This window comes from Zophobas morio, unplaced genomic scaffold, assembly GCF_036711695.1.
Source record: "Zophobas morio isolate AGI-343-1 ecotype UQ-CSIRO unplaced genomic scaffold, CSIRO_AGI_Zmor_V1 ptg000011l, whole genome shotgun sequence".
In the NCBI taxonomy this organism is placed as follows: Eukaryota; Metazoa; Arthropoda; class Insecta; order Coleoptera; family Tenebrionidae; genus Zophobas; species Zophobas morio.
This window is the reverse complement of record NW_026972116.1, coordinates 16375037-16398145: the sequence shown is the minus strand read 5'-3', so window position 1 is coordinate 16398145 and position 23109 is coordinate 16375037. Positions and strand designations below refer to the sequence as shown.

The 23109-nt window shown below is 31.3% G+C and overlaps 2 protein-coding genes across 2 annotated transcripts in view; one reads left to right on the top strand and one right to left on the bottom strand.

Annotated features, from left to right (window-relative positions):
* Nucleotides 1-23109, top strand: part of LOC135127047 (leucine zipper putative tumor suppressor 2 homolog) — a 121975-nt gene that overhangs the window by 53866 nt on the left and 45000 nt on the right. The gene's annotated exons all lie outside the window — the stretch shown is intronic.
* Nucleotides 1-23109, bottom strand: part of LOC135127049 (COP9 signalosome complex subunit 2-like) — a 95540-nt gene that overhangs the window by 53204 nt on the left and 19227 nt on the right. The gene's annotated exons all lie outside the window — the stretch shown is intronic.

Here is a 23109-nt window from a genome sequence, read left to right as displayed (position 1 = left end):
TTGTAGTGGATAGCGTAACTGGATGCGTTTTGACATTTCGTACTTTCGCTTCTATTTTGTGTACATGCGCACAGACCCTCGGTACTCTTATAGAGAGAAAACAACATCTTCTGTCTCTCTCTGTCCGTGAACACCGTTTCTATGTTACTTCTGAAGAGCTAGCAATATAGTAGAGTGTTTTTCTGTAAAAGGTACACACCAATAAACATGCGCAGAAACGAAATTTGGTTCGGCATTGTGGGGTGAAAGAATCCAGCACGTGGTGATTCATCTTCAGTGGCGTCTGGCGTTAGAGAAATCTTTGGAGAATTTTCTTGGTTTATTGTGAGTGTATAGTTTGATATTTTAAGTTTTTGGACGTGTTTTTTTTAATTATAAGTGTGTTAAATCGTTCTCAGTAAATAACTAGAAGTTCTTACAGTAAGTTAATTTTTTCGTATTTTGAGGTTATGTATACATTTTACGCTTTACTGCATATTTTAGTTACTAGTTGCTAAAAATGCCTTCACAACAAAAGGTTGGAGTTTCCGGAAGACCACTCAATAGTCAGGCAATGGAGGTGATTGGAAATGTGCTGAATTTTATGAAACAAGAGGCAGCTAATGGTCTTTAATTAAATTCTATTTACTTTTACAGAAACTATAAATACTGGAAAATACCTAGTCGAACAATGAACGAAATGACGAACACCATTAATAAATTTAATATTTTGTTGCTGCTCCATTTTTCCTTATTGCAGCATGTAATCTTCTATTCTTAGACAAGACCGTGGTCCTTACACAGTTCTCATCAACATCGTACCAAGCTTGTACTATTAATTTCCATAATTAATTTTTTTTCGTAGGTCTAATACGTCATAATAATTTTTCGACCGTATTATGTTGGTTCCATTTTTTTTAATTATTATTATTATTGCTAATAAGTTGGTTTAATTTTAGAAATACAGCTGCATTTGTTTTTGTTCATTTTCACGAACTGACACTGGTAGTAAAATTTTTTGGGAAAAAATTGTTACGCCTATGATTTTATAACATCGGAAAGACATTTTCACAAAATAAATTTGTGTTTCCATTTTTTTGGCTGTGATAGTACCACATAACATTGCCCCCAGATTCAATATCCAAAAGATACGCCACTGTCTATAGTATCATCTATTCCCGCCAACTTCTACGCGCAGATCTCTGACTCCGCCCATGTACCTTTTAGAGAAAAGCACTCTACTATTAGATATATGCCGCTACTGTACATACTATTTTAATTTTATAAAATAACATGTTTCAATAGTTGTGGTTCATGGATCCGCTCGTATTTTTTAGTTTAGACATCCGAATTAAAAAAACAAGACTGGATTACTACATTTTATAATGTAACTTATAAATTATAAATCTGATTGCTCTGAAATTATTTTAAGTTTGTCAAATGGATCGTAAATAGTTCATCAAAATTTATCTGTGTCTTCTCCTAAAACTTTATGAGGTCATCTCAAAATTTTGCTAACTACAATTTTATAAAATAACATGTTTTAATGGCTGTGATGCATTAATCCTCGGGTATTTTTTCCCATAGATATCCAGATTTTTGAAAAAAAAAAAAACAACAGTAAAATTGAATTATCATATTTTACAATTTAACTGAGAATTTACAAACTCGATTGATCTGAAATCCTGTACACACTTTAAGGTTACCATAATCGTATTTCAATTTTATAAAATAACATGTTTCTGTAGTTGTGGTTCATTAAACCGCTCGTATTTTGTATCTTCGACATTCAGATTTTTGAAAAAAAAAAAAAACAAAATTGAATTAAATTTTACAATTTAAACTAGAAACTACAAATTCGATTGCTTTGAAATTTTGCACACATTTCAGGATTGTCACATGCATAGTAAGTCGATAATAAAAATTCGTCTGTTTATCCTGTCCAAAAAACTAATGACGTCATGTCAAAATTTTACAAAGTACATACTATTTTAATTTTATAAAATAACATGTTTCAATACTTGTGGTTCATGAATCCGCTCGTATTCTTTAATTCAGACATCCGAATAAAAAAAACAAGACTGAATTACTACATATTTTAATGTAGCTTATAAATTATAACTCTGATTGCTCTGAAATTATTTTAAGGTTGTCAAAATGATCGCAAATAGTTAATGAAAATTTGTCTGTGTTTCTCTTTGTTGTTTTAATGGCTCTGATGCATTAATCCTTGGATATTTTTTACCTTAGATATCCAGATTAAAAAAAAAACAATAAAATTGAATTACTATATTTCATTATGTCATCTTTATCAGTTTTATCTTAACAAGTACTAGGAACGCCCACCCGCCCACTAGGTCTGACCTTAGCAATTACTAGCCCTCCCACCCGTCCTTCACTTTCTTAGAGGGTATGTCATTTGCCAAAAACAGTCTTATCTTACCAAGTACTAGCCCCACCCACCCACCCTCTCTTTTCTTAGAGGATATGTCATTTGCCAAAATCAGTCTTATATTACCAAGTACTAGCCCCACCCCCCCATCATCTCTTTTCTTAGAGGATATGTTATTTGCCAAAATCACTCTTATTTTACCAAGTACTAGCCCCACCCACCTACCCTTTCTTTTCTTCGAGGATGTCATTTGCCAAAATCAGTCTTATCTTACCAAGTACTAGCCCCAACCTCTCTTTTCTTAGAGGATATGTCATTTGCCAAAATCAGTCTTATCTTACCAAGTTCTAGCCCCGCCCACCGCCCTTTATTTGCTCAGAGGGTAGTACTTGCTCAGATAAGTCTTATTTTGGCAAATGACATCTTCTGAGAAAGTAGGGGCGGGTGGGCGGGTCTAGTACTTGCTAAAATAAGACTGATTTTGTCAACTGCCATACCCTCTGAGAAAATAGAGAGGGGGCAAAGAAAGTTATATTTAGTTTTTGTTATAAATTCAGTTTTAAATTTTTTCTAAAAATTCTGGATGTCTAGATTGAACATTCGAAACGGATTCACACACCACAAGTACAAGAGTATCTTTAAAAAACTTTTAATTATAAATTTTGGAGATGACGTCATCAAATTGTTGGTGCGGATAATTAGCCTAATTTGGTTAGTACTTAATCATCAACATGATATTTCTAACATATGTGCAAAATTTGACAACAATCAGTCGAGCAGTTTCGGAGATTACGCGACAGACAGACGGAAACGGGAGACCACATTTTTCGTACTCTAGAGGTCATGACATGTCGAGAAAACAATTATGAAAGTGGCAATTCGGCCTCGATTACTATACTTCCTTAGCTTACGCTCGGGAAGTAAAAATCCGAGACGGCAGACAGACGGAAACGGGAGACCTATTTCTTCGTATTGTAGGGGTCATGAAAGGTCGAGAAAACGTAAAAGTAGAGAGTAGGCCGACGGACTCCATTACAATACTTCCTTCGCTTACGCTCGGGAAGTAAAAAATAATAATAAAATGTTTCTATAGTTGTAGTTCATTAACTTGCTCGTATTTTTCGTTATACAGATTTTTGAAAAAAAAAAAACTGAATTACTACATTTTATAATCTAACTTAGAAGCTGATTGCTCTGATATTTTGTACACATTTCAAAGTTGTCATAAGCATAATAAATGTTATTCAAAATGTATCTGTTTATGTTTTTCAAAAAATTAAAATGTGAAAAATCTTATGAGTCTACACCTGTGATTTATCAATATATTAATATTTTTGTAAATTTCTTATACAGCGCGTCTCAATAGATAATCGGATAGAGCACAAAAACACGAACAACTAAATACATTCGGACCAATTTTTTGAAAAAATTGAAGAAAATGAAAAATCTTGTTCGAAAATTCTAGCTGTCTTCACTTCTAGTGAAACCGGAAGCTCTACGGGTCAGACTTATGATGTCATAAAATCTCTTCAACATGTAATGTTGATGAATCAGTTGAGATAACACACCTTGAGTACAAACACATTGTTATAGCGACAATATGACATCATATTTTATTTCAGGAGAACTATTTGTATTTCCTGAGCGTATAAGTTAAAAACGTATTGTACTAGGTCACTTTGAGGACAGCTTCAGAACACGAAAATGTCGGTTTCCTGTTTCCGTCGGTCGTCTGTTTGTCAATTGGCGATTTTGTAGATAGATAATTTCGATTGATTACTGTGAAATTTCACTTAAACTTCTTGTATTTTATTTTGATATATAGGGGTTACCTCAAGCATTAGCACCATTTTATGTATATCCTTCAAAAAACCGATGACGTGATCATATAAATTCGGTGCTCCTCTTTATTGCTTGAAACAAAGGTTGATTTTGATTTAGTCGCCGTTGACATTTTTTTGCAAAACAAGTACAAGAAAGCCTTTCACCTGCACTTTCCTAAGTATTTTTTCCACGCTTCCGTATGCACTTTTAAGTGACAGTTAAACACGGAAACATTAGACACTTTTCCATATACGCATCGAGATTAATACCAGCTCCTTTTAAGAATCTCATTACACATTATAGATTGGATGAGATTTCACTTTTGAAGAAAAATGAATCTCTTGGCGAGCGTTAATTGCATTTTTTACGTATGATACAGTAAGAAATGTAACGGTTACAGGACGATGAAATATCTCATTTTGTTTAATTTCAAAGTCTCCCGCAGTGTTTTGCAGGCAGTTCAAAGGAATATCTTGACCACAAGAAAGATGTTTAAATATGCATCGCCGCTGCTAAATATGCGAAATATGCAAAATTAATTAACGCCAATCATCATAACAGAATCCGGAGGAGTTTGTGTAGTCGGAAGGGTGAGTCTTGCTGAACCCATCGACTGTGATCCTTGTCATGCGGCCGCTCCACGACCAGGCGATATAAATAACACTTGGGACATGTAAAATCGAGGGACCCCACACTTGGTCGTCCTCATGTGTGGCACTGGATTTGAACGGTTGATGTTGAAATGCGTTTTTCGAATAATTTCGGATAAGATAGATTGATTGCCGTGCTTAAAACACATTCACGTGACCTGCGGGATTATGATTTCACGGCGCCGTTTCCTATGGCTGAATGACTGGCAAATACGATATATTTTCTTCACGGTCTTGGTACTTGCAGTAAATATGCTCGCGATTTCGCAATCTAGATTTACATCTATGCAAATCATTTACGTGTGGAAACAAAAGGGAGCAAAAATATATCCTTTTCAAAATGTTGGACTGACAACGTCCTGTTCATTAAATTAGATTTTCGGTCAAGCGGGTTCTCGACCTACATAAATACGAAATCTAGAAACAAATCATAACCAATTTTTTGAAGTCTTCGAAATAAAGTTGCCCATGAATATATTTTTTGCCGTTGCCATGTTTTCCACAATGAATGCTTTTCTGCATTGTCTGAAATTTAATTTCTTTTTATTTCCCAAGCGTAAGCTAAGGAAGTATTGTAATAGGGTTCATCCGAAGTTTCATGACCCTTAAAGTAAAAAAAAACATGTCACCGTTTCTGTCTCTCGTCTGTGTCGATGTTTATTAGATAGATAAGCTCCGAAACTACCACACTGATTGTTGTCAAATATATATATACGTATTTCAGGAATATCGTATAGATTGCAAAGCGCTAAATTGTTGGGTCATCCCCACTACTAGTTTGATGACGTCATTTCAAAATTAGTTAGAACAACGTGCGAATAACGTAAAGGTCGCAGGTTTGCTCTCTTCGTGGACCACTTTTTTTTCTTACACTGTGACTGGTATTGCCTATTTTTACTTCGCGAGCGGAAGCTAAGGAAATATTATAATCGAATCCAGCGGGCGACTGGCAACTTTTAGGTTTTTCTTCTGACGTTGCATGACTCCTAGAGTACGAAAAAATAGATCTCCCGTTTCCGTCTGTCTGTCTGTCGTCTGTCCGAATTTTTATTAAACAGATAATCTCCGACACTACAAGACCCATTGTTGTCAAATTTTGTATGTGTGGTCATTTCTAAATAAAATAGTAAATGTTTTTAAATTCTATAAAATAACGTACTCCCCTATTTGTGGTTTATAACACCTTGTTAAATTTATATCTTAGGCATCCAGATTTTCCGAAAAAAATCAAAATTGTATAACATTTTACAAATTTAACTGTAAAATTGCAAAATCGGATGATTTGAAATCTTGCAAACGTTTCAAAGTTATTCGAAGCATGGTAAATCGTTAATCAAAATTTATCCGTTCATGCTCCCCCAAGATTTAATGTCATCTTACAATTTTGTCGAATAAATGTTAATTAAATATTAAAAAGTAACATGGTCTTGAACTTGCAGTTTCATGTTGAATTTTTGTCTGACATTGAGATTTTTGAAAAAAAAAAATCAAAATGATAGAATTTTTCGAATTTTTTATTTTTCGGCTTTTAGATTTGTCGATTTTTCAACTTTCGATTTCTCGGTTTTTCAACGTTTTAGTTTTGGGATTTTCCAGTTTTTTTATTCTTCAAGATTTTTAAGTCTTCCATATTTCTATTTTTCAATTTTTCGAAATTTTAAATTTTCGATTTTTCAGTTTTTTGTTGTTCCGATTTGTCAATCTTTCGATTTTTCGACTTCTCGTTTTAAATTTTGCGATTTATCTACATTTTTTTTAATTTAAAATTTTTCAATATTTAATTTTCTGATTTGTCAATTTTGGCTTACTTCGATGTCTTCGTTTTTCGATTTCTCGGTTTTTCGATTTTTCGATTTTTAATATTTCGTTTTTTTAATTATTCAATTTTTTGAATTTTAGATTTCTCGATTCCTCGATTTTTCAGTTCCGCGATATTTAAATTCTTCAAATTTTTGAGTTATTTTTTTAATTTTTGGGTTGTTTCGATTTCGCGATCGTTTGATTTTTCGACTTCTCGGTTTTACGTTTTTCGATTTTTCAATTTTTCTATTTATAAATCTTTTTTAATTTTGGCTTATTTTGACTTCTCAATTTTTCGATTTTTCTATTTTCCAATTTTTTGTCATTTTATTAAAAAAAAAAAAAACAATGGGTCGGTTTTTAAAATTTTGGATTTTCGATTTCCCGGTTTTTCGATTTTTCGACTTTTTGCTGTTTCGATTGCTCAATTTTTAATTTTTCAATTTTTTGAATTTTAGATTTCGCGATTCTTCGATTTTTCAGTTCTTTGATATTTCTATTTTTCAATTTTTCTAGTTTTAAATATTACGTTTTTCGATTTTACAAATTTTTGATATTTCGATTTCTTGACGTCTCGGTCTTTCGATTTTAAAAATTTTCTCGATTTTTCAAGTTTTAGATGTCTCAATTTTTCAACATTTCAATTTTGGGAACTTTTCTTTTTCTAGATTTCTCAATTTTTAGATTTTAAAAATTTTTGATTTCTCAATTTCTACATTTACAGATATTCCGACATTACAATTTTTGGATTGTTCGATTTCTCAATTTTTCGATTTTTCTATTTTCCAATTTTTTCTCATTTTATTTTCAAATTTTTCAATTTCTTGATTTATCAGTGGTTCAGTTTTTAAAATTTTGGATTTTTGATTTGCCGCTTTTTCGATTTTTCGACTTTTTGTTGTTTCGATTTTTTCAATTTTTAATTTTTTAATTTTTTGAATTTTAGATTTCGCGATTCTTCGATTTTTCAGTTCTTTGATGTTTCTATTTTTCAATTTTTCTAGTTTTAAATATTACGTTTTTCGATTTTACAATTTTTTGATATTTCGATTTCTCAATTTTTCGATTTTTCTATTTTCCAATTTTTTGTCATTTTATTTTCAAATTTTTCAATTTCTTCATTTATCAATGGTTCAGTTTTTAAAACTTTGGAGTTTCGATTTCCCGGTTTTTCGACTTTTTGCTGTTTCGATTTCTCAATTTTTAATTTTTTGAGTTTTAGATTACGCGATTCTTCGATTTTTCAGTTCTTTGATATTTCTATTTTTCAATTTTTCTAGTTTTAAATATTACGTTTTTCGATTTTACAAATTTTTGATATTTCGTTTTCTTGGCGTCTCGGTCTTTCGATTTTTAAAATTTTTCGATTTTGAGATTTCTCGATTTTTCAAGTTTTCGATGTCTCAATTTTTCAATATTTCAATTTTGGGAACTTTTCTTTTTCTGGATTTTTCAATTTTAAAATTTTTTGATTTCTCAATTTCTAAATTTACTGATTGATATTCCGACATTTCAATTTTTGGATTGTTCGATTTCTCAATATTTCGATTTCTCGATTTTTCAATATTTTAATTTTCCAATTTTTAAGATAATTTTTCAATTTTCGATTTTTCACTTCTTCGATACTTCTATTTTTAAATTTTTTGGAATTTTAAATTTTCGATTTTTCAGTCTTTTGATGTTTCGATTTCTCTATACTTGGATTTTTCGACTTCTCGGTTTTACATTTTTCAATTTTTCGATTTATCTATATATTTTTTAATTTCAAATTTTTCAATATTTAACTTTCTGATTTTTCAATTTTGGCTTATTTCGATTTCTCAGTTTTTGGATTTTTCAATTGTCCAATTTTTTGTTATTTCAATTTTTAAAATTTTCAATTTCTTGATTTTCAATTGTTTGATTTTTAAAATTTTGGATTTTCGATTTCTCGGTTTTTCGACTTTTTTTTAAATTTCAGATTTCTCAATTCCTCGATATGTATTTAAAATTTTCAATTTTTCGAAATTTAAAATTTTTGATTTTCGAATTTTTTGATGTTTCGCTTTCACGATCCTTGGATTTTTCGATTTATCTATTTTTTTTTAATTCAAAATTTTTCAATATTTAACTTTCCGATTTTTCAATTTTGGCTTATTTCGTCGATTCCTCAGTTTTCGATTTTTCTATTTTCCAATTTTTTGTCATTTCAATTTTCGAATTTTTCAATTTCTTGATTTTTCAATTGTTCGATTTTGTACAATTTTAAAATAGTAAATGTTTTTAAATGTTATAATTAACGTACTGATCTATTTGTGGTTTATGACACCTTGTTAAATTTGTACCTTAGACATCCAGATTTTCCGAAAAAAATCAAAATTGTATAACATTTTACAATATAACTCTAAAATTTGCAAAATCGGATACTTTAAAGTTATTTGAAGCATGGTAAATCGTTAATCAAAATTTATTCGTTCATAAATATTAATTAAATATTAAAAAGTAACATAGCCCTGAACTTGTAGTTTCATCTTGAATTTTTATCTAAAATACCGAGATTTTTGAAACAAAATCAAAATTGGACCTGCTAAGATAAAACTGATTCGGCAAATTACATACCTTCTAAGAGAAGAAAGGGTGGGTGGGCGGGGCTAGAACCGCTAAAACAAGACCGATTTTGGCAAATGAGATACCCTCTAACAAGAGAGAGGGTGGATGGGCGGGGTTAATAGCTCCTAAAACGAGACTGATTTTGACAAATTAGATACCCTTTAAAAAAAGAGAGGGTTTGGGGCTAGTACGTGTTACGATTGATATTTTTCGATTTTTCAGTTTTTTGATGTTTCGATTTCTCGATACTACAATTTTACATTTTACATTTTCGGATTTTTCAATTTTTCAATTTTTTTATTTATCTATTTTTTTTCGAAATTTTTCAATTTTTAACTTTCTGATTTTTCATTTCTCAGTTTTTGGATTTTTCAATTGTCCAATTTTGGGAACTTTTCTTCTTTTGGATTTTTCAATTTTTCGATGTTTTAATTTTTCGACTTTTCTCAATTTCTAGATTTACTGATATTCCGACAATTCAATTTTTGGATTGTTCGATTTCTCAATATTTTGATTTTTCGAAAAGCTTTAAACTTTCGACAATTTGTTTTCTAAAAAAAAACTGGATTTGTTTGACTGAGCTTCAGGGACATAACATTTGACCAATTTTGAATTTAAAAAGTCACTAGACACAAAAATCATCTCTATGTTTTAGAAAATTATGTATCAGAATTCTTTACTAAATTCTAGAAATGTACTTCATAATTATATTTCTTTGGTGTTTAACATATGATGTATTATATTGTATGCGAGAAATGCGTACTAAATTCTAGGAACGAGTTTCGTAATTTCTATTTTAACTTTCTGCTTACATACTGAAAAAGAGTTCTCTCGTTTCAAAAGGAAACATTTATTTTCCTCTGTTCGTCATTTTTACTTCTTGGGCGCAGTATTATTATTTTAATTAGAGTTTAAGTTCATGTTTCCTTCGCGTTTAACAGCTCATAGAATATGAAAATGCAGATTTCCTGTTTGATCTTATGGTGATAATCGCTGAAATTACCGAGCCCATTGCTCTAAAATTATAGGTGTGTTTTAAGATTATAGTGAAAGTGGTAAAACCCTAATTAAAAATTGTGTATTCATTCTCCGCAAAAAGTCGATGACGTTATCTCAGATATTATTAAGTACATTCCACTGTAGAACAAAGTGATTTGTTGTCTATCTTGATTGTTATTTGAATGGGTTGTTGAAACAACTTGGACTCCAAGATTTCATTGTTCACCCTAAATATTGCATAACTGACTTTTGCGACAATTTAGTCAAATTATCATTGTTTTAAAAATTACAAAACATTACCTATAATATATTTACATGCGACATTGTTGAGGCATTGGTAGTGAAAAAATAAAATTTATTTTTAAATAACATACTCCTGTACTTGTGACTTATGAATCCGCCTTGATTTTTTAGAATTGTATTGCACGACACGACGAAGGCAGAACTGAATAATAATTAATTCTAATTATAACTAATGACTTTTTAATTCAAAACATTGTGATTACAAAAAATAATAATAATAAATTACTATCGACAAATTTATAATAATACGATAGTTCTGATCCGTTTCGCGAATACGTCACTTAGTTCAACGTTACTATTTGCCGGTCCCATTCGCGACCCCTGCGGTGTTCCCAGCGCGATTTCGCGAGAACATCAAAGCGGCTCGCTGGATCCGGATCTTCCGGTAAATTCGAACTGGTATGCGTATAGGTAACACGGTCGACTGTGAGAGTTCAAATTATGACCTCGTCTAATTTTTATACCGCTCACTTTTGTGTACAAGGCTCGTATTTTTTAAGATTAGATCATTTCGAAACATAGTACCACATACGGTGCCATTAAAAAAATGGAACGAGTCCAGTTCGTACCAGCAATAATTGTCTCAGAAATGCCTTTATTTATTTCTAATTATCATATTAAACAGAGATATTTTACCGATTTAACGACACAAACCAAACAGATACGTGACAGAGACATTGTTATTTCGTTCATTAACGTTCAAAGTCTGGAAAAAGCGCTCGGACGTAAACGGTTCTCGTGGAGTGATGGGGGTGGGAAAATTTTTTTTACTTAGCGATTTATAATTAATTGCGCAACAAATTTCATACTGTCGACATACTTCAAGCAACCAACGCCTAATGTTGTAGATATCATCTCATAAATCATTTATTGTACAATAAACTCGTTATAATGGTTCTAGTTTCTATTGAATGCGTGAATCACTGTCAGAGTTCTTAACCTCCGAATAAGACACGTCTTTTTCTGTGGGTTAGTATTACAATAGAGCGCTTCATGTCCTGAGATGGGAAATTTCGATTATGGTCGATGATGAGCTCATGTGAATCGGTCTTCTAGAACTCGCCGGCGGAAAGTGTGCCCATATTTGGTATGTAAACTGAATATATGTATATCGCTGCCACTGAATTTTAAGAACGGATTTTAATCACCGTTGGCCCCATTGGATGTGATAGTGGAGTGATAACAATGGGTTTTTTCACATTGCGATCAATTTTCTGAGTTTATTGCTTCGTCTGTTACACTTTTTGTTCATAAATGGTTTTTCATTTAGCTTCCTTACTGGGTTCATTAAACTCTTCGAGCTTTTTCTTTTTAGCGTGCTTAGATCTGGCACTCTACTTCCTTAAGTCATGCCTATTCCATTCGTTTATGCTTCCAATTTTTTATCGCCATACATGTTTTCAATCAATCCGAGCGAAAGCTAAGGAAGTATTATTGCACTAGGGTCCGTCTGTCCGGCTTTCACGTTTTCCTTACGTTTCATGACCCCTAGAGTATGAAAAAATAGGTTGCCCGTTTCCGTGTGTCTGTCGTCTGGGTCGATTTTTTTTAGATAATCTCCGACTGATTGTTGTCCAATTTTATTCGTATTAATTTATATAATATATATTATTTATATTAATATTTTCAACTGTTAATTTTTACTCCCGGAATATACGCTAAGGAAGTATTGTAATCGAGTCCATGGGCCAAGTCTCTACTCTTATGTTTTCTGGACTTTCCATGATCCCTAGTGTATGAAGAAATAGGTCTCCTGTTTCGTTTTGTGTGTCTGTTTTATCTGCTGTCTATACGGTTTTCAATAAATCTTCGAAACTACTGGAGTGACTGTTTTTATTTTTATATTTATAAAATAAGACATTTCTGGCTTCTGGTGTATGAATCCATGTTGAGTTTTCACCCTAAACATCCAGATTTTTGGAAAAAAACCAAAATTGTATAATAATTAATAATATAATTTATTGTTTCGCAATTTAACTTTAAAACTGCAGAACCGAATACTACGAAATCTTTCAAACGTTTTAAGGTTATCGTAGTCATGGTAAATCGTTAAACATCGTTTATCCCCTACCAAAAAATTGATGACGTCATCTCAAAATTTTGACGAATAAATCCTCTCTGAAATATGCAAAACATTATGACTCAATAATTGTGGTTCATCAATGCACTCGTGGATTTTGAAATTACTAATACAGGGTGATTGAGAAAAAAAATCAATGACGACTCACTCCATTTTCCCGAAAATTTAGGAATACAGAACTGTTATTATTACTATTATTAGTATTATATTGCATCTATACAAATTGATGTACTTATAATTTTTCGAAAAATCTGGACTTATTTATCTTGGATCAATTTTTGGATATCACAATTTTTTGTTTTTTCATTTTTCAATTTTTAGATATTGCAATGTGTCAGTTTCACAATTTTTCGTTTTTTCAATTCAATTTCTCGACTTTCAAATTTTTCAGTTTTTCGTTTCTTCAATTTTCGATTTGCAGTTTTTCAATTTGGCAATTTTTCGATTTTTCAATTTTTCGTTTCCCCAATTCATCAAGTTCTTGATTTTTATTTTTCATTTTCTCGATTTTTTTAATTTCTATTTTTTCGATGTTGTTTCTTTCTATTTTATAATTTTTCATTCATTCAGTTTTTCAAATTTTTAATTTTTGATTTTTGAATGCCTTGGTTTTTCAATTTTTCAGTTTTGCAATTTTTGGATTTCTCAATTTTCCGGTTTCTTTAATTTTCAATATTTCGTTTTTTCGATTTTCTCATTTAAGATTTTTCAAAGTTTTCATTTTATACTTTTTCGTTTTTTCATTGCTAATTTTTCAATTTTGCATTCTTTTATTCAAAAAATCGAAAAACTAAGAAATCGGAATTAACTAAAAATCAAAAAATTGAAAAAACAAAAAAATCAGAAATTTTAAAATCGAAAAAAATTCATGAATCGAAAAACAGGAAAGAAAAAAAACCGAATTGAATCGAAAAATTGTAAAACCCAAAAATTGCGAAATCAAAAAATTATAGATTCGTTGAAATTGTAAAGTTGAAAAATTGTAACACTGAAAGATCGAAAAACTGAAAAATTTAATATCGAGAAATTGAAAAATTTAAAAGTGAAAAGTTCCAAAGTTGTAAAATTGAAATCATAATTTTTTTAAAATTATGATTATTATTACATTAAAATGAAAACTAGAAAAATTGCAAAACAAAAATTGAAACGAAAATCGAAAAACAAACATTTAAAAAAACTAAAAAAGTTGAAAAATAGCAATTGAAAAATTGAAATCCCAAAAATTGGAAATCGAAAAATTGAAAAACTACACATTGAAAAAAAGAAAAATTGAAAAATCGAACTGAAAAATTAAAAAACTAAAAATCCAGAAACTTTAAAATCGAAAAAAAATTACTGAAACGAAAAATTTGAAAACTCAAAAATTGTAAAATCAAAGAATTATAGAATCGTTAAAATTGTAAACTAGAAAAACTGTAACATTGAAAGATCGAAGCATGGAAAAATTAAATATATATCGTAAAATTGAAACTAAAATATTTAAAATTGAAAAAACGAAAAATTAAAAAATCTAAAAAAGTTAAAAATAGAAAAATTGAAAACTAAAAATTCAGAAATTGAAAAATTGAAAAACCATATCGAAAAAAGAAAAAATATAAAATCTGAACATTGAAAAACCGAAAAATTGAAAAATAGAAAAATTGAAAAATTAAAAATTGAAACGTCAAAAATTAAAAAATCTGATAGATCTAAAATACCAAAAAATCGCAAAATTGAAGCACTGAACGAAAAATTGAAAGATTGAATAGCTAAAAATCCAGAAACTTTAAAATTGAAAAAATTAATCAATTGAAAAATTGGAATGAAGAAAAAACTTGAACGAAAAATTTGAAAACGCAAAAATTGTAAAAAAAATAGAATCGTTAAAATTTTAAAATTGAAAAACTGTAATACTGAAAGAACGAAAAACTGAGTACATAATTAAATATTGAGAAATTGAAAAATTAAAAATCCAAAATCTGAAAAATGGAATAAATGAAAATTTGAAAATCCAATAATTGAAAAATGGAAATATTTTAAAAACTATAATTATTAGTACATTAAAATGAAACCTACAAAAATTACAAATCAAAATGTAAAATCTAAAAATTGGAACATCCAGAAGTTGTAAAATCGAAAAAATAAAAAATTTAAAAATTATAACTAGAAAATTTAAAGAGCTAAACAAAGTTAAAGTAAAATTGAAGAGAAAAAGAAAAAATAACTGAAAAATTGCAAATCGAAAAATTGAAAAAACGAAAATTTGAAAAAAAGTAAAACAAAAAAAAAACAAAAAATTATAAAATTGGAACATTGAAAAGTCGAAAAATTGTATAAATAAAGAAAATAAAAAATTTGAAGAAATGGAAAATTAAAGGATCGAAAAATTGCAAATCAAAAATTTGAAGAAATGGAAAAATAAAGAATCAAAAAATTGAAAATTGAAAACTCGAGAAATTTTGAATCGAAATATTGCAAAATCTAGAAATTAAAGAAACAAGAAAATGAGAAATTGAAAAATCATAAAATTATAAAACTGAAAACCGACAAATTGCAAATAGAAAAATTGAATAATTCAAGAATTTCAAAATGCACATTGAAAAAAGAAAAACTATAAAATAAAATCGAAAAATTGAAAAAATAAGAATAATAAAAACCAAATCGCGAAATTGAAAAAATGGAAAATTGAAAAATTGAAAAATTAAAAATTGAAACTCGTGAAATTGCAAATCGAAAAATTGTAAAATCTAAAAATTGGAACATCCAGAAGTTGTAAAACGAAAAAATGAAATATTTAAAAATTTAAAAGTGATAACTCGAAGATTTAAAGAGTTAAAAAAAGTAAAAGTAAAATTGAAGCGAAAACAATGAATAACTGAAAAATTGCAAATCGAAAAATTGGAGAAACGAAAATTTGAAAAAAATTGAAATGAAAAAAAGAAATAATTATAAAATCGGAATATTGAAAAGTCGATAAATTGTATAAATAAAGAAAATAAAAAACTTTAATGAAAAACGGCAAATCAAAAATTTGAAGAAATGGAAAATTAAAGGATTGGAAATTGCAAATCAAAAATTTGAAGAAATGAAAAAATAAAGAATCAAAAAATTGAAAATTGAAAACTCGAGAAATTTTGAATCGAAAAATTGCAAAATCTAGAAATGAAAGAAACAGGAAAATGAGAAATTGAAAAACCAAAAAATTATAAAACTGAAAACCGAAAAATTGCAATCGAAAAATTGAAAAATTCAAGAATTTCAAACTGCACATTGAAAAAATAAGGAAAATAAAAACCAAATCGCGAAATTGAAAAAATGGAAAATTGAAAAATCGAAAAATTGAATAATTAAACATTGAAACTCGTGAAATTGCAAATTGAAAAATTGTAAAATCTAAAAATTGGAAAATGCAGAAGTTGTAAAATCGAAAAAATGAAAAATTTAAAAATTTAAAGGTGAAAACTCGAAGATTTAAAGAGTTAAAAAAAGTTAAAGTAAAATTGAAGCGAAAACAATGAATAACTGAAAAATTGCAAATCGAAAAATTGAAGAAACGAAAGTTTGAAAAAAATTGAAATTAAAAAAAGAAATAATTATAAAATCAGAATATTGAAAAGTCGATAAATTGTATAAATCAAGAAAATAAAAAACTTTAATGAAAAACGGCAAATCAAAAATTTGAAGAAATGGAAAATTAAAGGATCGAAAAATTGTAAATAAAAAATTTGAAGAAATGGAAAAATAAAGAATCAAAAAATTGAAAATTGGAAACTCGAGAAATTTTGAATCGAAAAATTGCAAAATCTACGAATTAAAGAAACAAGAAAATGAGAAATTGAAAAACCAAAAAATTATAAAGTCGAAACATTGAAAAACGATTGAAAAAACTAAAGAAAATAAAAAACCGATACGAAAAATAGCAAATTGAAAACGTGAAAAATTAAAAATTGAATACTTGAGAAACAAATCGAAACGTTGCAAAATCTAAAAACTGGCAAGTTCAAAAGTTGGAAAATTGAAAAACTGAAAAATTTAAACTTGAAAACACGAAAAATATGAATATTGGAGAATTGAAAAAGCCATATCAAAAAAGCAGCGGCAGTGTTATTTACGCCACTGGTTTGTACCTTATAGAGGTTACCAGAAAACAAAAATCGCAAAAAAATTTGATAATTTTTCAAAGAAGTGAGATATGTTGGGCTGTACTTCAGGAGCAAGAGAAATAAGTTCTGTCGAAATTACTTTCGACCAATTTTTTCTTTCCAAATTATTACACCATAATGCTTTGAAGCTATAATAATTTCTCCGCCACCTACAACGTGTTAATTTCTTTCTTTTCATAAGTTATGAATGGACAAAAATTGAGGTCGCGTTATAAACAAGACGAAAATAGAAAAAGTTTATCTGTGTAGGTAGAACAATAAATTCTGTGCAAAGGTTTCTGTTAACAATTAGAGCCTGTCACTGTAAAAACGAACAAAAAACATGTGAACGACCTTTAACTGACCATGAAACTTCACCAAACCATTTTCACTACATATGCATATTGGAACTAAACCCGAGTGATTCGGCAGAAAAACTGAAACTAGCGATGATTACCGCCGGTATCATGCGAAATCGCAATGGTCAATCTTTGTGCAGAATTTCATTTATTGTCCGAAGCAATCGCCCCATCAATAATTCCTTTGTGTTGTCAGAAATTATTGTTGAAAGAACATCTAAGATCGCGGCCGTCTGCTCAACCCATAATTCGTGCGTATTGTCGGTAAATACACGTGTTCATATCTACTGCACATAGATTAATGGGACGCAGTACACCTAGCGAAGCCAATGCCGCCTTCCAGCAAAAACAGTTTACGAGATTACGCTGCAAGAGAAATGTTCTCGCTTTAGTACTGGTAGATTTAGTACCACAACGCGGAACCGTGGAACTCATCAAATTACCAACAAAATACAACTTAATTATGTAACGTGGATGATACTGACGCCAAATTATAAAGGAAGTGTCGGTACAATAAATAGTACTAACACGTTGTCGAATCCACTCAAGGAATATGGCAGTACCGTAGTGTAGTTTTCTTGGTGTTCAGCTAAAGCTCCCAGATCCGCTCCACACTAAACGGATTGGCATTTTCAGGAGCGTAGGATGCGTATCGAGCCAGCTCATCGCCTTGAACTGTCTGCCGCGAAACTTTCGATACCATCGAAAAAACCTTTGAATACCTACCAAAACCAAATATAGAAGCGGTAGATCAGATTAAATCCTTAATCAGACTTATCAGTTTAGCGTTTCCATACAACGTAATTTTTAAATGCAACAAAGACGTATGGCGAATTTGGCACCCATGCGACCGTTGGGTACGGTTGCGAATAACGGCCACAACCGCACATGATCTGTACTCCTTATCGGCCATCTAATCAGCATTGTATCTCCACTTATCAGATGTTCAAGTACGTTTTCGTGACATAACGGAACCGGGAAAAGCTCGACTCTTTTGCTCGGATAATATATAAATATGAGAGGTTAGAGGTTAATTAACATTGTCCTCTTTAACTATTACCGGTAATAATAGCAATGTCATAAAATATGAGATTGCTCTTTAAGAGATTTATGTGGTACCGTTAAATCACAATTGCAGACAAACAAGTTCTCGTATTTGTGGATTTATATGTCGTAACTCCACTACTTTGTAACTCGGTATTAGTGGAGCTTTCGTGATGGAGAACAGAATTGAAATTTCAATTAGTATGTGTTTGTCGTGAGTACCGCCACGCTCGGGCGCTTCAGCCACAAAACGGAACCCACAAGTTGTAAAAATAATCTTTAAATCTAGTTAGATAATTAAACTTTTAAAGACTTTATAGCATTATCCGCTTTGGCGGTAATGGTCGCCTACCGCGTAATCTCCTCTCGAGGACACCCAACGTCTCCATTAATGCCAAACTTTATTGTGGTACTTGCACTAATCCGAGGAATACTTTCTCTTAAAATAAAAAGAAATTGTGCAAACTTGAACCTTGTATATTTAAATAACGCTCCATTCATTAGCCACAATAGATCGAGCTATTTCGATAACCAATTAATTTGGTTCGCCTTTGTATACGACTCACGTTTGTAGTATTTATGATCCAAATGAATGACTTAATTCATTGCCAAGGTAACCCAATGACGTGGGGATAACTCCGAACAACATAAATCCAAAAGTACCAGTGTCTGGAATATCCGGTTGCGCGTAGTTTCCGGATAGGTGAGGTTGTTGCGAAAATAATTCGCAACATTCATACTATATCTTAGATAGATTATGAAATATGTCACGTTTCTGCTCTGTTTCGCTTCAAGAGCAAAAAAGAGGAAGTGCGTTTTTCTGCAAGTACCGCACGTACCGCATTAGAGTTAACACTGTGTGAAGAATTTTCGCGGCTTGTTTCTTATTAGCATTAAAATAACATATTTTGCAAGATTCTGCATCCTAGTTGCTCATCACACAACTCGGGTACGAATAAATCAAGTACAACCGCTACGGCAACGCGTAATTGTAGGCCGAAAAAAGCCTTCGGCACCAAGCTAACCTTAACATTGCCAATTATAATTTCGCCTTACAGCCTTATTTCCTAGCCCGGCTAGTAATTGGGCCAGTAAATACCGCTCGATCTCCGATAAACAATGTGCGATTGATAAGTGTGTGAGAGGCGCGAGTGTGACAATTTTTATTACCTTTTTATTATTGCACATAATGGTCCGCTTGTTTTGTAACGAGTTGTGGCCGCTTTAAAAATTAACTTAAATGCGTTAACTGTACGAGTTTGATTGCTCCTTTGGCATGTTTTACAGGCGCTATATGGACTGGCGCCGGTAAAAATACGAGTAATTGCTGCTCGTCCCAGCTTTTCCCACAGGTTAGTTGAACTCTGGTTTTTGAACTTTGCGGGTTTTTATGGGACGATAAGTTTGCTTATTTGACACAAAAGGGTTAACTGCAACTACTGACTAAACCCATTTGATCCTCTTCATTCCAACTGCAACGCGAAAGTTTTTTCCTTTTCTTCACTGCATTCTTATTTCGTTCTACGTTTTCCTGATATTTAGATTTTGTGTTTTTACTGTCTATATTTTCTTCTTTTGCTAACCCAGAAGATCTATTTAAATACATATTTTTAAATACTCTCGAAGTCACGAACGTTCCAGAAAATGTGACGAAGTACCGTGTAGATTATTTCGTAATTTCCTATGGTTATCGTCCCAACTAGTGCGAAATGATGATAGTGCATTAATAAGATTCACAATAATGGGATACTTTGCTACTAGGTTTAAAAAATATTGTTGGGATTCTTACAGTAATTATAGCTTTGTTATAGATGTAAACTGCAACGTAGGACTTCCATAATGTCTAGGTTTTTTCCTTTTCTTCACCTATATTCTTATTCCATTCCACATTTTTTTGGTATATCATATTTAATAGTGTCTTTGTTGTCTACATTTTCTTCTTTTGCTAACCCAGAAACTGAAGATCTATTTTTTCGTACTCTCGGAGTCATGAAACGCCCAAAAACATGAGAAAGTAGCGTGTAGACTTTTACGTAATGAGCTCATTTCCTATGGTTATCGTCCCAACTCATGCGAAATGATGATAGTGCGTTAATAACATCAACAATAATGGGATACCTTGCTACTAGGTTTAAAATAGTATATTATTAGCCAAGGTTGCAGAGCCAAGCATTCTAGACCGAGCGCAAATTAGAACCCGAGACGCGCAGCGTCGAGGGCTCTGAAGCGCGAGGTCTAGAAGTGGCTTTGCAACCGTGGTTAATATACTATTTTTTTCACTAGTAGAAACCATAAGACAATAAACTGAAAAAATAAACGTTCAATTTTTTGACGCAACATGATTTTGTTTTAATTTCTAATCAAACTTATATCTAAATCTTCAACACAAAGAAAACCGTTTATACTTGTCGCTGAGTTAATCATTTTATCTTCTACCGTCTACCAACTACCATCCGTATACTCAAGTAATGTTTGTAGCACACATTTGTTCATTTTTTAAGAAATAATCACATCAAACATTGCGTACATAACCTCAACTTTTCTTTTTGAACCGGTGGTCGCAAAAGTTGAATTTGCTACCTCTAAATGAGTCGACATTTGCAAGCGTCATGGCTGCTAGTGAAAAAAATAGTTATTTGAACTTTTGCAGTAATTCTACTTAGCTTTGTTATAGGTGTAAATATTTATCCTTTTCATTCCAACAGCAACGTAGGACTTCCACAAGGTCTAGGTTTCTATTCCGTTCCACATTTTCTTGGTATTTCATATTTAATAGTGTCATTGTTGTCTACACTTTCTTCTTTTGCTAACCCAGAAGCTGAAGATCTATTTCTTCGTACTCTCGGAGTCATAAAACGCTTAGAAACATGACTAAGTATCGTGTAGATTGTTTTGTAACGAGCTCATTTCCTATCGTTCTCGTCCCGACTCATGCGAAATGATGATAGTGCATTAATAACATTCACAATAATGGGATACTTTGCTACCAGGTTTAAAAAAATAGATGTTTGAACTCCTGTAGTAATTCTAGCTTTGTTATAAGTGTAAATCTTGTTCCTCTTCATTCCAAATGCAACGTAGCACTGTCTATGATTTTTCCTTTTCTTCACCTGTATCCTTATTCCGTTCCACGTTTTCCTGGCATTTCATATTTGATAGAATCTTTGTTGTCTCGGATGTGGGCGTTCGATTCCAAACTTGGCCTTTCGTTTTTTTCTTCTTGTAATCTTGTAATCAAGTCCATCGGACGAATGGTCACTTTATTTTTCTCTTTTTCGGTCGCATTGTGTACCCTCTATGTTTATGACGTCATAACAATTTTTTTATTGATGAAATTACCCCACCTTCTCGAAAGGGTGAGAATACGCTCTTCTTTATTTAAAAATGTAAAACCTTCTCTAGGGCCCCAAATATATTTTTTTAGAATATGAAACCTTCTCGGGGGTCCCAATTGTCTTTTTTACAAATGTAAAACCTTCTCGGGGGCACCAAATGTTTTTTTCAGAATATGAAATCTTCTCGGGGGTCCCAATTGTCTTTGTTAAAAATGTAAAATCTTCTTGGCGGCGTCAAATGGCTTTTTTTTATATGAAACCTTCCCGGGGGTTCCAATTGCCTTTTTTAAAAATGTGAAACCTTCTCGGAGGCACCAAACGTTTCTTTTAGAATATGAAATCTTCTCGGGGGTCCTAATTGTCTTTGTTAAAAATGTAAAACCTTCTCGGAGGTCCCAATCGTCTTTTTTAAAAATGTAAAACCTTCTCGAAGGAACCTAGATCTTTTTTTTTTTAATATGAAACCTTGTCGAGGGTCTCAACTGTCTTTTTAAAAATATAATAAGACATTCTCCGGGGTGCCAAATATCTTTTTTTTATATGAAACCTTCTCGAGGGCACCAAACATTTTTTTTTTAATATGAGACTTTCTCGCAGGTCCCACTTGTCTTTTTTAAAAATGTATAACCTTCTCTGGGGCCCCAAATGTATTTTTTTAAGAATGTGAAATCTTCTCGGGGGTCCCAATTGTCTTTTTTTAAAAATGTAAAACCTTCTCGGGGGCACCAAATGTTTTTTTAGAATATGAAACCTTCTCGGGGGTCCCAATTGTCTTTGTTAAAAATGTAAAACCTTCTTGGCGGCGTCAAATGGCTTTTTTTATATGAAATCTTCCCGGGGGTCCCAATTGTCTTTTTTAAAAATGTGAAACCTTCTCGGGAGTCCCAATTGTCCTTTTTAAAAATGTAAAACCTTCTTGGGGGCACCAAATGTTTCTTTTAGAATATGAAACCTTCTCGGGGGTCCTAATTGTCTTTGTTAAAAATGTAAAACCTTCTCGGCGACGTCAAATGGCATTTTTTTATATGAAACCTTCCCGGGGGTCCTAATTGTCTTTTTTAAAAATGTGAAACTTTCACTGGGGTTCCCAATCGTCTTTGTTAAAGATCTAAAACCTTCTCGGGGGCACCAAATGTCTTTTTTAGAATATGAAACCTTCTTGAGGGTCCTAAATGTCTTTTTCAAAAATGTAAAACCTCCTCCGGCACCTCAAATGTCTTTTTTTTAATGTGAAATCTTCCCGGAAGTCCCAATCGTCTTTGTTAAAAATGTAAAACCTTCTCGAGGGCACCTAGATGTTTTTTTTTTAATATGAAACCTTTTCGAGGGTCTCAACTGTCTTTTTAAAAATATAAAAACTTCTCTGGGGTGCCAAATATCTTTTTTTTTTTATATGAAATCTTCTCGGGGGCACTAAATATTTTTTTTATATGAGACTTTCTCGCATGTCCCAGCTCTCTTTTTTTAAAATGTAAAACCTTCTCTGGGGCCCCAAATGTATTTTTTTAAGAATGTGAAACCTTCACGGGGGTCCCAATTGTCTTTGTTAAAAATGTAAAACCTTCTCGGGGGTGTCAAATGTCGTTTTTGATATGAAACCTTCCCGGGGTCCTAATTGTTTTTTTCTTTTTAAT